Below are 12,278 nucleotides of genomic sequence, written 5' to 3'. Positions count from 1 at the left end.
TGGTACATGTTGAGTTTTACCTGTGCTAACTCAGACTGGGACACAGTACAGAAATAGTCCCTCAAAGGGGAAGACTCTGGCTGCAAAACCACCAGGCCCTTCCCATCACTGCCCCTCTTCTGATTGGTGTTTTTGCAGGTCCCAGTGATGGGAATTTTTAGAACAAAGTGGAGTACTTGGAGTGCTTATTTGCATGTCAGTTTCCAGAATGCTTCTCCAACTTTTCACCGTGCCATAGTGATGCTTTTGTATCTCTTCTGCCTGGGAACAAACAGAGAGGAAGGACTCGAAGTGGGTCAGCACAGTGTCCTGGCACTTCCTTTGGCTGAGCCTTTGCCCAGCGGGGTGGAAGCCAGCCTGTTACTTCTCCCAGGCCCCTCAGATCCTCGGCAGTCATGCAGAACTGGGGGGTCTGCTCTTTTTCTTGGGGTTTGGTGTGAGCAGGCACCTGACCATGGGAATGTTCCTGCCCTGGGTCACCAGCCATATGCAAGTGACTGTGGTGGGAGTCTGACAGTCTCTCTCGGCTGCATTCTAGCCATCTTTCCCTTTAACCCGTGACTTGCCTGTCCACACCTCTTGCTGGGAATAATCAATGTGGCAGGTAGGTGGCAGGAGGAAAGGAGGATTTCTTTTCCTTTGGGACACTAGCCAGGTCCTGTCATTATAGTAAATCAACTCTAAGTATCCCGCAGCACTGTCATAAAACGGGCGAATGAAAACATTTTTTCTCCATCAAAAGAGTCTTTGAAGTTATGTTCACTGGCTGAATCCCACAGAAGAGTGTACAGGAAACAACGTTCTGTGTACGTTGATTTGACCCAGCCCCCCTGTCATGCAGGGAAGTTCTCTACATTATAGTCTCAAAAGCATTGTCCGGTCACATTTGAAAAGGGCCCAACTCCAGTCATTTCCCCCGGGACGCACGTATCAGAGATTTTGACAGACAACGCTCGTCTGCCAGTTCAGCTATTGTTCCGAGGGTGCTGCGGAAGAGGCACGTTGCACGCTGAATTCCGAATAGTTTTCTCCCTGTCACCTGACAGTCTGTATATTAAAACAATATTATTAAAATTACATTAATTTTATCTTAGTAAATTTTTAATGTGCAGTTATAAGGTAATCAGGGAAGTTTTATTATCCAATGTGTGCATGTATATGTTATAGCAATAAATCCTTGACTGATGAAAAGGAAAAATAATAACAACAGAGAGGAGTTTCAGTCATGAAGGTGAGTGAGTTTGAAATATGTGCTTGCTCCCAGCAGAACTTTGAAGCAGATGTCCCGAAAATTCTGTGGGATAAGGTTGGGTTATGCCCTGAGAATCCTGGCAGTTGGGAGTACATTTCTGGATCTTGGACGGTCTGGGCACTGATGACCTAAGTTACATGTTTATAATGTGTATATATAAAAAAGGAGATTTTGTTTATAAAATAAGTTCAGGTTTTTTTTTTAATAGCTTATTTGCCAGGATCCAAAACCATTTCTACTGGGCTTTCATCACTTGTGTTATGGAAACCTAGATAAATAAGAATCAGTGCTAGAGGGGGAGGGAATAGCTCAGTGGTAGAGCGCATGCTTAGCATGCACAAGGTCCTGGGTTCAATCCCCAGCACCTCCGTTAGTACCAGAGTTAGCCCCTCAGGATTTCCGGGGGATACTAAGCCAACAGTACAATGCCCTGAGGCCCGTCCCCACACTTGGGGCTTTCCATTCTTCGAGGATTCCTTGTTTGACTGCTTCTCCTATTTATGACAGAGAGTGGTCAGGAGCAAGGTGTCCCCAGAGAAGTTAAACCATCTGTTTTCCAGTTGCCCAGCACCCAGGTGAAGGACTTGGAGAAATAGGCTGCCTTGGCTCAAAACAAGATTCGATGATTGACCAATAGGTGATTTCAACACCTGTGCTCTCCTGAGGCTCTAGGAAGTCCAGTGATTGAGAAGCTATGTAATTCACAAACTACCCTCTATTAACTCAGAATAACTTAAATGAGATCTCAGGTCCAACAGTGGTTCCTCAAGTTGTCTCTCCCTATTCCCAGACTTCTTCCATCCTAAACTACCTACCGTCCACCTTGGCTCCTACTCTAGATCTGAAATAGGAGAGCTGCTGATGTTCCTGTATCCTGATCCACCTCTTAATCAGAGATTGGAATTGGTGTTCTAACAGATTTTGCCTTCGTCACCAAAGTCTAAAAGTTGTTAAGTCAAGTCTCATTGTGTTTGCTACTTCCTATCCCATTAGCAGAGATTAAATTTGCTAAAGTAATATGAAAATAACTAACGTAAGATGAGTGCAAGTAGAAATCCCGGTCTCCACAGACCTCCTAAAGGTAAAGTTGAATGTGCAAACATGTCTCTCCAGTGGTTTGCTCAGGCTAACACGTGTGCATGTCCAAGTGGCCGCTTCCATTTACCTTGAGTGCTCTCTGGATTGGGATGTGGGTGAGAGTACGTGTGCTCGCATGAGCACCTTTTGGCCAGGTGGGAGAGGAGGGGCTGGGTGTGCATAAATTCCAGGGACGATCAACATCAACCACCCCCTTGCCTGTGGGATTATTTAAGTATTTAAAAGCAGGCTTATTTTCTTCCTTCTTATATTTGGTGAGGTGGAAAGAGAATGGGTTTGTGTCATTAGGACAGCCAAGTTGGAGTTCCAGGTCTTTTGTTTGTTAGCTATCGTGAACATTTCTGCACCTCAGTTTTCTCATCTATAAAATGGTGATATGTGGGACTTCCATAACAGGGTCCTTGTGAGAATCAAACAAAATAATAGACATCAAAGCAGTTCTTAGAGTAAAGTACTTTGCAAATGTTACCATATCAGCCCCTCTTACCTTTACTTCTGTTACTCTGACACCATCCAATTCAGCTGCAAAGTCAACCTACACTCTTGCCCTCCTGATTTATTTTTTCCGAGGGTGTGCTCTGTTCGCTGGGTGGGAAGGATTGGGAGATTGGGGCAGGAAGTAGCAGAGAGTACAAATTCACCTCCTGGCTTCTTGAGATATTATTCATTGGGCTTTGAGGCAGGATAGTATTTCCTTTAAATATGAAAAAAACCTAGAATTTATCTTGTAAGAAGCTGATTAACTTCTGTTCATGAACAACCACCTGTCTCCAGGGGACAGTGCCTGACTTACACACGAAGGATCTGCTTTGGTGCCTTTGTAGAAATAAATCATTTTTGTGAACAGAAAAGGGCTCCAGTCATGTGCCAAAGGCAGACAGTAGAGTGGAACACAAAAGCCACTCGGGTATTTTGGAGAACTGTCCACTTATTCAATCAATAAATATCTGGGGTAACGCTGTCTCACTTGGCATTTTCAATCAAAACTGATCTGATCCCTCAGTATTCCTACAGATGAAGCCAATTTTGCTGTCTTTGTTTTACAACAAGAGAAAATGAAAAAGTGAGTGGCTCAGATCTAAGAATGGCAGATGGTAAACTAGTCTCCACAGTGACCAAGGCCAGTCTTAGTTAATCCCACGGAAGACCCATACTCAGGACAGCCACACCTAGGATGCCACGCCCTGGAAAGATGAGTTCAGGAGACCGAAGCTTTTTCTTCTCCTTTCTGAGGTGGATTGCCCTCTACCTGTGCTAGCTGAAATTTCACTCGCTGGGATATTTTTAATTTTCCTGTTTGTTTCCCCCCATGTGTCTGTGTTTTCTAGACTCTCAGATTCTTCCATGACTCAAATGCCCTTAAATAATTCTTTTTCATCAACAAGTTTTCCCATCTTGCTTTTCATCTTCCTCTTCCAGGTTGTTATTAAGACTGAAGAAAGCTGGTATCAGCATTCTCCCCTGGGCTCCCCACAATTAACCTCTTTCTACAGAAAAAAAAAAATGGCCTTTTATTCCCACTCATGGCTTTCCATCTCTTAACTAGTTTTTAAGATGTAACAGAATTTTAACACTTGCCCCATGGTTACCAATTTTGCTTAATAGTCTCTTGCAAGGATTTTTTTTTTCTTTCTTTCTTAAAGTCCTTTGAAAGTTGGAATGCATTACACCCCCAGTTCTCTCTTTCATCCATGGTTTTGGCGACTCCTTCAAAGGACTTGATAGCTTCTGAGTCTTCTCCAGTTTGCTCTGATTCCACCATTGCAGTGTTTCTCTCCAGAATGCCACCATGCTCACTGAGAGGTGAGCCCCGAGCTAGGTGTCTGCTGGGAAACCTGCCTGCTCAGAGCTGCACATGCTGCGGCCACCGTGATGATTATGATCGGTGATGTGGTGGTGTCTGTGGTCAGCGGCTTTTATTTTTCTGGCTGCTCTAGGACTTGCCAAGGAAGGGACCTCAGCCCCTGGGGAGGTAATAAAATGTAATTTCGATCCTAGCTTTCTATGATGTTCCTATCTCTGGGACACAGCTCCACCTTCTCCACCCAAAGTGCACTTTCCCTCGCCACCCAGGGCCATCGTACTCCCCATCATGCACGCAGGCAAAGTGACAGTTGAGCTGTGCTCCGTGTACCTCTGGATGGCTCCCAACACCCTGACCTGTGGCTGCCTTTCCTCCGGGGCCCCTTCCCTTGAAGAACTCGTAGCAAGGCTGATAATTTGCCTTGATCTCTTTGTTCTTTGAATTTATTCTACCTTCTCCTGCCCTCCACCTTGCCTGCTGAAGTTTCTGTTCCTTTCTATTAGCTACACTTGGGTGGGAGCTGTGTCTTCTAAAGCCTACTTTTCCACCCAACTGCATCCCTGCCATTTGAACAATACAGGTTTTTCTTTCTCGCCTTATCGCTTGCCTTTTTGTTGTGGTTCTGGGACAGGCGCAGAGAGTCTTCCTCTCATCAGGTATTCCTCAGCCGCCTTCATGCTGCTTCTGTGGATTTTAATTTGCTAACGTTTCCCTTCAGGCAGTTTCCAACATCCAGTTCCGAGGTCTTGCACAGTGCTGAGTACACTGTTGGCACTCAACAAATATTAAATAATCATCATCCTCCTTTTGAAAAGAAGAAAGGGGGAAAAAAGAAAAAAAGAAACCAGCCGCTCTTGAATCCTGCTTGTCAAAATAGAACGATTTGTGTTCAAGTCCGCACTCCACCATGTCCAACCTAATTATGCTGAGGTCAATTTTGTTTTGCAGCTCAACAGCACATACTGTCTAAATCAGAATCAACTCCTCTGCTCCTTGGAAATAAATATATTCTGCCTTATTAATCATCTTGGCTTAGGAGCAGGAGACTGATTTGAGTACCCACAATCTGCTAGACTATACCAAGTGGGTAAAATAAATGTTATCTCTTCTCCAAGCTCACTCTGTTTGGACAGGACGATTGAGGATGAATGAGATTTTATTTTAATGGGTGGTATTATTTAAATGGAGCTATTTCATTGCTGCTCCTAAAACTATTTTCTTAATGATAACCTTGTTTTATAATAAACCATCAGGCCACCCATGGATCGTTCCTGCCCCTCCCGAGTTCTCACTTTCCTCCTGGTCTTTCGGCGTATGAGGCAGCAGCAGCAGCAGCATTTGGGGAGAAGGTTCTGGAGCCACCTGCTTAGGGTGGATTCTGAGCTTTACTGCTTGCCAGCTGTGTAAACTTGGGTGAATTCCTTGACTTCTCTGAGCCTCGGTTCCATCAGCTGGAAATAATATGAAGAGTACCCGCTCCTAGGGTTACCGTGAGAAGGGAAGAAGTGAATGTAGTCCTTTGAAAAGTGCTTGGCACATTGGAAATGCTCAGTAAATATTAGTCATTGTTGTTTTGGTTTTTTATCTAAAACCATCCAAGTTTCTTTTTAGTCTCTGTTCTCCGACTCTGGTGGCCTAGAGTCCACTGGGTGAGACACGTCCACCTTCCTGGGTTGCAGGAAGCAGTCTGACCAGTGGGGAGGACAGAGGGTTTGCTATCAGCTAGGCCTGGGTCCAGATTCCCCCTCTGCCATTTTGAGGAGCTGGACAAATGAGTTGTTCCCCTTTTCAGTTTCCTCAGTTGTGAACATGGGTTTCACACTGCCGGGAGTGGTGGTGATGAAAGTTACTCTTTGGTGTGTGGCGACAGTCCTGCAGCGATACTGCCCGTTTCTCTTCCCACCGCTACATTTCTTTGCTGCGTATGGAGTTCCTGGGCCTTTGCTCACATGTGGCAACCCTGTCCTAGCTTGGATTTTGATGTAAAAAAGGGATCAAAAAGTGTAGGAGCCTGAGAGGATGCAAGGATGGAGGGGAGCTTTTCTGTATTGAGGGCTGTCCCAACCACAATGCTAATGTCATCCCAGGATCTGTCACACTTGAATGAAAAAGCCTGTGTGACTCCAGGGCCTCCCCCAGCAGTTATGTGTGTACAGGGGTGGAGGATTTAGACTAATAACACATTAGTGTATCCTCAGAGAATGCATTTTTCATTGGTCATTCACTTCATTTTTCATTTGCTATTTTTCATTACGGTATTAGACTGTGTGATAAATGAAAGGTGGAGGAACTTGACAGATGATGTGATTTCCGCCCTTGTCAGATGATTTGGCTTCGTTTCCTTATGAAAACAGAAGGCAGGCTCTGTAAAATTGTTCTTGTGGATTTGTTTTCCAGCATGTGTTTCCCGCCACTGCCATATCTAATCTATCTATTTACCTGTGATTCAGTTACTGATCTGCATCCCTCCGGAGCCTGGATACATATTGACAAAGCTTCCTGTTTGCTACAAGCAGCTAGTATCTAAGGAACATTCCACGCCAACTCCCAATTCTTTCTCTACATGGCTTCTCTGCAGCCCATGTTATTGAAGGGCCTTCAGTTACAGCATGCCCACAGAAGGTGCAGACCTGCAACAAAAGGAAGTCTGGCCATGCTTCTTTTTCAATACAGTAGCAGACTCTGCCTCCCTCCTGGTAATGCGGAGAGGGTAAATGCAGTACTGAGCATACTCTGCCCTTTACGGGCTGCCAAAGCCAGGGTTGGCAGCATAGCTATTCACCCAAATACTCTGAAAACTTTGCTGAAACTTGTTATTGTGAGTGCCTAGAAACACTGTAGGTGCTATTAACTTCGTAAATAATCACACTGCCCAAGGAAGACAAAGCTGCAAAGAAAGAGAGAAAGAAAATAAAAGATGTTCAACCTTTTTTTTCCCTTCCTGGTAGGAAAAAAAAAGGTTCCGAGGTAGATCCATATGTTTATCTGTCTCGCTGCAGCTTTCAGCAAAACTGACGTGATATGACAAAGACAGTCTCTAAGTAGCAGCTTCACTTAGACAACACTCAAATAAAAATGAGAGCCTCTCTCCGTTCGGACAGCTTCAAAGGAGATGGAAGAAATGCCGTAAATCCTTAAGCTTAATAATGGAGTTAATTGCAAGCTGCTAAAGCCGACAAGCAATGGAGAAATGGTTTACGAGCCACCTGCCTTAAAGTGCACCCACATTTTCAAGTGCACACGCAGTGATGCAGCTCCACTTCCCCTCTTCCTTCTACCCAAAGCTTGTAAGTAAGCTCAGGCTTTTATAAAAGCCTTTCCATCTAAACTCCCCATTAAGCAGCATTCAAAAATGCATGCTGCAAGTGTCAGTTATTAGCCTTGGTGCACGTCAAGGCCCTCTCTCCCTCCTGTTAATGTGAGCAGTTACTCTGCTCCTGACCTATTAAAACTTTGTTTGCTATGATACTTGCTGGCAGGCTAGTCATGTGGAAAGGTGTTGAGGAAATGAGCCGGCGTGTTCCCCAGGTGATATAAACACTTTATCAAGCTGATCCCTGCCATGTTATGTAAACTATACCAAGTAGCATTCATTTTAAACAAAGAGATAAACAGATCTAATATGCTTCAGGGCATCATGCTTTATGCATGAACTACTTTTTATTTTTATATTTGAGATTTTTTTTTTTTACACAATCCATTGCAGTGGAAAAAGTAAAATGATGTCTTAACCACAACCAGAGCTGCATCTCCAGTTTCCAAGTTCTGAGAGTGATCGGCTGAGTTAATCCCATGTTAAGTTTTTAATTAATTCCTAACTAAAACTCTATTGATAGTTGGAAGGAGAACAACTCAAAGAGAAGTAACTTGCAGGGACAAAATTATATGTGTACACACATTACAATTTATATGTATATACACTTTCAAAACTTAACCATCTAAACTGTCACTTCAATTTATCAAAAACCTCCATTCTTTCTCTTTTCCTTTAAAAATTCCCTAGATTTTGTTGAATATTTATGTGCAAGGTAATGGGCTATAATATGGGGGTTTACTTTGTGCTTTTCTGCAAGGTTTTCTTTCATCCTCACATGATCCTTTGAAGCAGCATTATTATATCAATTTACAGATAAAGATATTGAGGCTAAGAAAGTAAAATAACTTGTCCAGAGTTACCCAGCTCCGAGACAAAATTCAAAGTCAGATGTGCCTGACTTTAGAGCCCTGCTCTTGATACAGGGTGGTGGAGGTGAACGTGGGCTGTGGGGCAGGGCCCCACTGCATGTTGGTGTGTAACCTTGGGAGCTTTTTCACTCTTTGTAAAATGGGGTCCCTAACAGTTCCAACCTCAGAGGGTTTGGTGAGGATTAAATGAGATAACATATGTACATTGCCTAGAACATAGGAAGTTCTCACTGGCCATTTGCTGCTGTTCTTGCCGTTGTTAGTTTTATCATGTGCCCTGCCTCCCACACGTGGTAGTGGTGGATATTTAATCATTATAACTCCTCAGCCTAGAAAGTAAGTCCCCTGATCCTAGAAGAACTAAGGCTAGGAGAAATTTTTAATGTCATAATACTCGTCATTAAAACCATGCGTCTTTTGCCCATAATTTTTGCAAGCTAAGCTCTCCATTAAATAGTACAGGAATTCTTCTACCCCGGTTCTGAACCCCCCTCCCTCTCTCTCATGCAATTTTCCAAAGAAAATAAGCTGACTCAGGATGTTTATATTCTCTCCTGTATTAAACTGAATGTCTTACTTTGGTCAGAAAGTTCAATAGCTATGAGGCGAAATAATATGACTTATATCTTGTAGTGTAAGTGGAAATGTTGGGGTTGAAACCATGTACACAGAATTGTCAACCTATGGCCAATTTTCAATGAAAGGAGACAAGTTACATGGACTTCCATCCCTGGCTTCCTCAATCTTGATTTGCAAGAGTTGTAACACGACTAGTTGGCCCTGCAGAGAGCTGGGTCTACTCTCATGTCTCCTCTGCTAGTGAGAGTTAGATGGGGTCTCTGTCTCCCTGCTCCACCACATGCCCTCCTTTCACTTCTACACACACATCTAGAACAGGAGTTGGTAGGTGACAGATTACTTTTAAAAACATACGAGTCCCTGTGTATCCTGAGCCAATCCAGTGAATGTTAGGATTTTTATAGGTTGGACGCAGCACTGTCAGTCACGTTAACCAGAAGAACTGAACAGATCTCTGGATTCAGAGTCAATCCACTTTCTTCACATGGACACAGCTTCTGTTTTTCAGTTTCCTTATGCGATAAGAGCAATTAACCTCACAAAGTCTTGCGATTTGTGGTGTATTTATAGAATAATTTGTTAGGATTATTTGCATCTGCACTGAAATTGGTTTTGAGTTCTTTCCAACTGGAAAGATCTATCAAAAGGACTGAAAATGAGTGAAAATGATAGGAGTAGGTTCCAAATGCAACAGAAAGCCACTCTCCCACCAAATGCATTTTTGGCTGAATTCCCTCCTTCTTTATATAGCCAAGATAATTCTGCCCGAGGGATAAGGATAACTGTCGATACTGGGTGGGAACAGTAACTAGATGACCAATACCATTTGCATGTTGGACAAGAATTTGAAGGAGTTTGACAATTACCATGGAATAGAGGACATCCTTTAGAATGAAAATACTCCCTTTAAGTATTCTTCTAGAAAACTTTCCTGTCTTTACTTTTGCATCCCCTCTAGAGGGCTGAATCTTTGATAATGTACGTTCTTCCTACTACAATGCCTGAATGGTCTTGATTCTACACAGTTGTTTCCCATTTCCTTCTCTTACTAGGTTTTAAGATCCTTAGGGGAAGGTCCCATTTCTTATTCATCTTTATGTCCTACAGAGCATTTGGTTGAGATCTTTGCACACAGAATTTGGGTTGAATAAACAAATTAATGACCTAATGACATCCTGTACCTCCTGGGTAGTGACTGACTCAGCAGGAGCTTACATGAATGAATAAATGAATGAACAGGCATTTAAAGAGCTGCTGCGCACCCTCTATGTGCAAATCACAGACAAAAGGCAGCTGGCAGTGGAGCTGTATGTCCCATGCAAACTGCATCTCATGACATAGCTATCCCCTGTTCTCTAAGGAACATTCAACCAATCCAGTGACATTCAGGAAAAGCCTGATATAAAAACTGATGAAGGGTTCTACTGAAACAGTAAATCTTTCTCTCTGTTGGAATCATGGTCCACTTTGAGAATCTGAGCACTCTTTTCCCAAGAACAGTGCCCTTAAGTCCATACACGCAGTTTTGTACACAGTGTTCCTCTTGATGTGGGATGACCAAACAGACCCCCAGGTTAGCAATCATTGCTGTAAATAATAAGGAAAGACTTTGAAGTTTCGGTTTTCAATCATGAGATCAGGGATCAGAGGTTATTTATTTCTCTATTTGCAGTGTTCTCACTTGAAAATGGAGATAACATTCTCCTAACCTCATAGGATTGTTTTGGAACTCAAATGAGCAAACATGATCCTGTATTTGAAAATACTTGATAAACTGTAAAACACCATATTCACGAAAGGCGTGACAAAGATTATGCTTGTTGCACTGAGACAGGGTCCGTGCTGGAATCTTTGAGTCGTTTCTCCCGTTTCTTCTCCTCCACCTTTTGTTTCACGGACTCCCTCGTGTTCTTTGTTTAGGTACCTTCCCTACTAGCCTAGAAGCTCCATTAAGGCCAGAAGTGCGAGTTTATTCATCTCTTTGTCTCCTCTTCCTCCGGATGCTTTATATGTAATTGACAATTACATACCATTTAGAAGTACATTTTGGATGGTAGCTAACTCTCCCACAGTATGTTCAATAGGGGTGGAATGAATTGCAGCGAGGTTCAAATATATAAGTAGATTGGTCAGACAGACCCCATTTTGATGAAATACTGTATTCAGAAACACACTGGCTTTATAAGTCCTGAAACAATCACTGTCTGGAGAAGGGGTGATTTATTAAGTAGCTAAAACATTCTCCCTGCTATAGGGTAAGCTTTTCAGCCTTTACCTCCATTCGTGAGCCACTGAAAATCAAAGAACTCATAAAATCCAATCACCCAGAACTTCTTCCTGTAGCCAGACTGAGTGATAACTTTTTAATTTAGGCAGGTAAAGAATTATTACAGTAGGACTCTAGGGCAGGAATGTGTTAATAAAATCATCCTCTCTGCCTTTTCATTTAAAATAATCCCTTGAGCTGATTAAATGAAATATCACTTGTTTAATAACTGACAGAACATTATTTTTAAGCACAAATGTTTTGCATATCTTGGCTTCCCATTTTTAATTCCAGGCACAGAAGGGTGGAGGCACTGACATCACACCAAGGGAGTCGGGCTCTGCGTTCCGATGCAGTTTGCTCTGTCATCGTGGCATCTATAATTTAGTGTGAAGCAGCGAGGTAGACAGGGCATTATCATTAGAAACCATTCTGAACAGGGATATAAAACACAGTCGCAATAACACTTGTCAGAAAGGTGACTCCAGTCAGAACTCATATCCACGAGTTTCAAGATAAATGCTGACATGGCAGCCATCCTACAAAGACTATTATTGCTTAAAAAAAACAAAACAAAACAAAAAAAACAAGCCAAACCCCCAAACAAAGCAAACCCATGAACCTTCCCCAGAGTAAATAACTTAGTGCAAAGTTTGCATCTGGGGTGGCATAAACTTTCCATGATTTACAGCAAGCATATTCCTTCTCCACTTGGAGAAGGTATTTTATGATGCCACAGAGGAAGGATCCAATAGCATTTTGGGTTTAATGATGTTAAGCTATTTGGAATTCTTTCCCCCCTGTTACTTGGAACACATGAGCTGTGCCCCTAAAACAGGTCATTAGCTGTGCCGTGGATGGGTTCATCGCCTCGCCCGCAGGACTGCTCAGCTGGTGCCTGCGTTTTCCCCGTCTTCTGCATTTAGAAGAATCTCTTTGACTTGGTGCTAGGCTGTGATTTAATAACCCTGTTCTGCTGACTTCATAAGCTGTGAAACCTCAGAGAAAAATCCCAAATCTGAATTACAGTTCTAATTACTCCAGCGCGGCAAAGGGTTTCAGCATCGGGGGTTCTATTAGTGCCCGTTTCACAC

At 42.9% G+C, this 12,278-nt stretch overlaps 1 protein-coding gene across 6 annotated transcripts in view; it reads right to left on the bottom strand.

The window, feature by feature from the left end:
- The window catches only part of NPAS3 (neuronal PAS domain protein 3), a 798,065-nt gene that overhangs the window by 86,449 nt on the left and 699,338 nt on the right, over positions 1–12,278 (bottom strand). The gene's annotated exons all lie outside the window — the stretch shown is intronic.

The sequence above is a fragment of the Vicugna pacos genome, chromosome 6, assembly GCF_048564905.1.
Source record: "Vicugna pacos chromosome 6, VicPac4, whole genome shotgun sequence".
NCBI lineage: Eukaryota > Metazoa > Chordata > Mammalia > Artiodactyla > Camelidae > Vicugna > Vicugna pacos.
The sequence above is the reverse complement of the archived record's forward strand: the minus strand, read 5'-3'. Positions and strand labels throughout refer to the sequence as shown.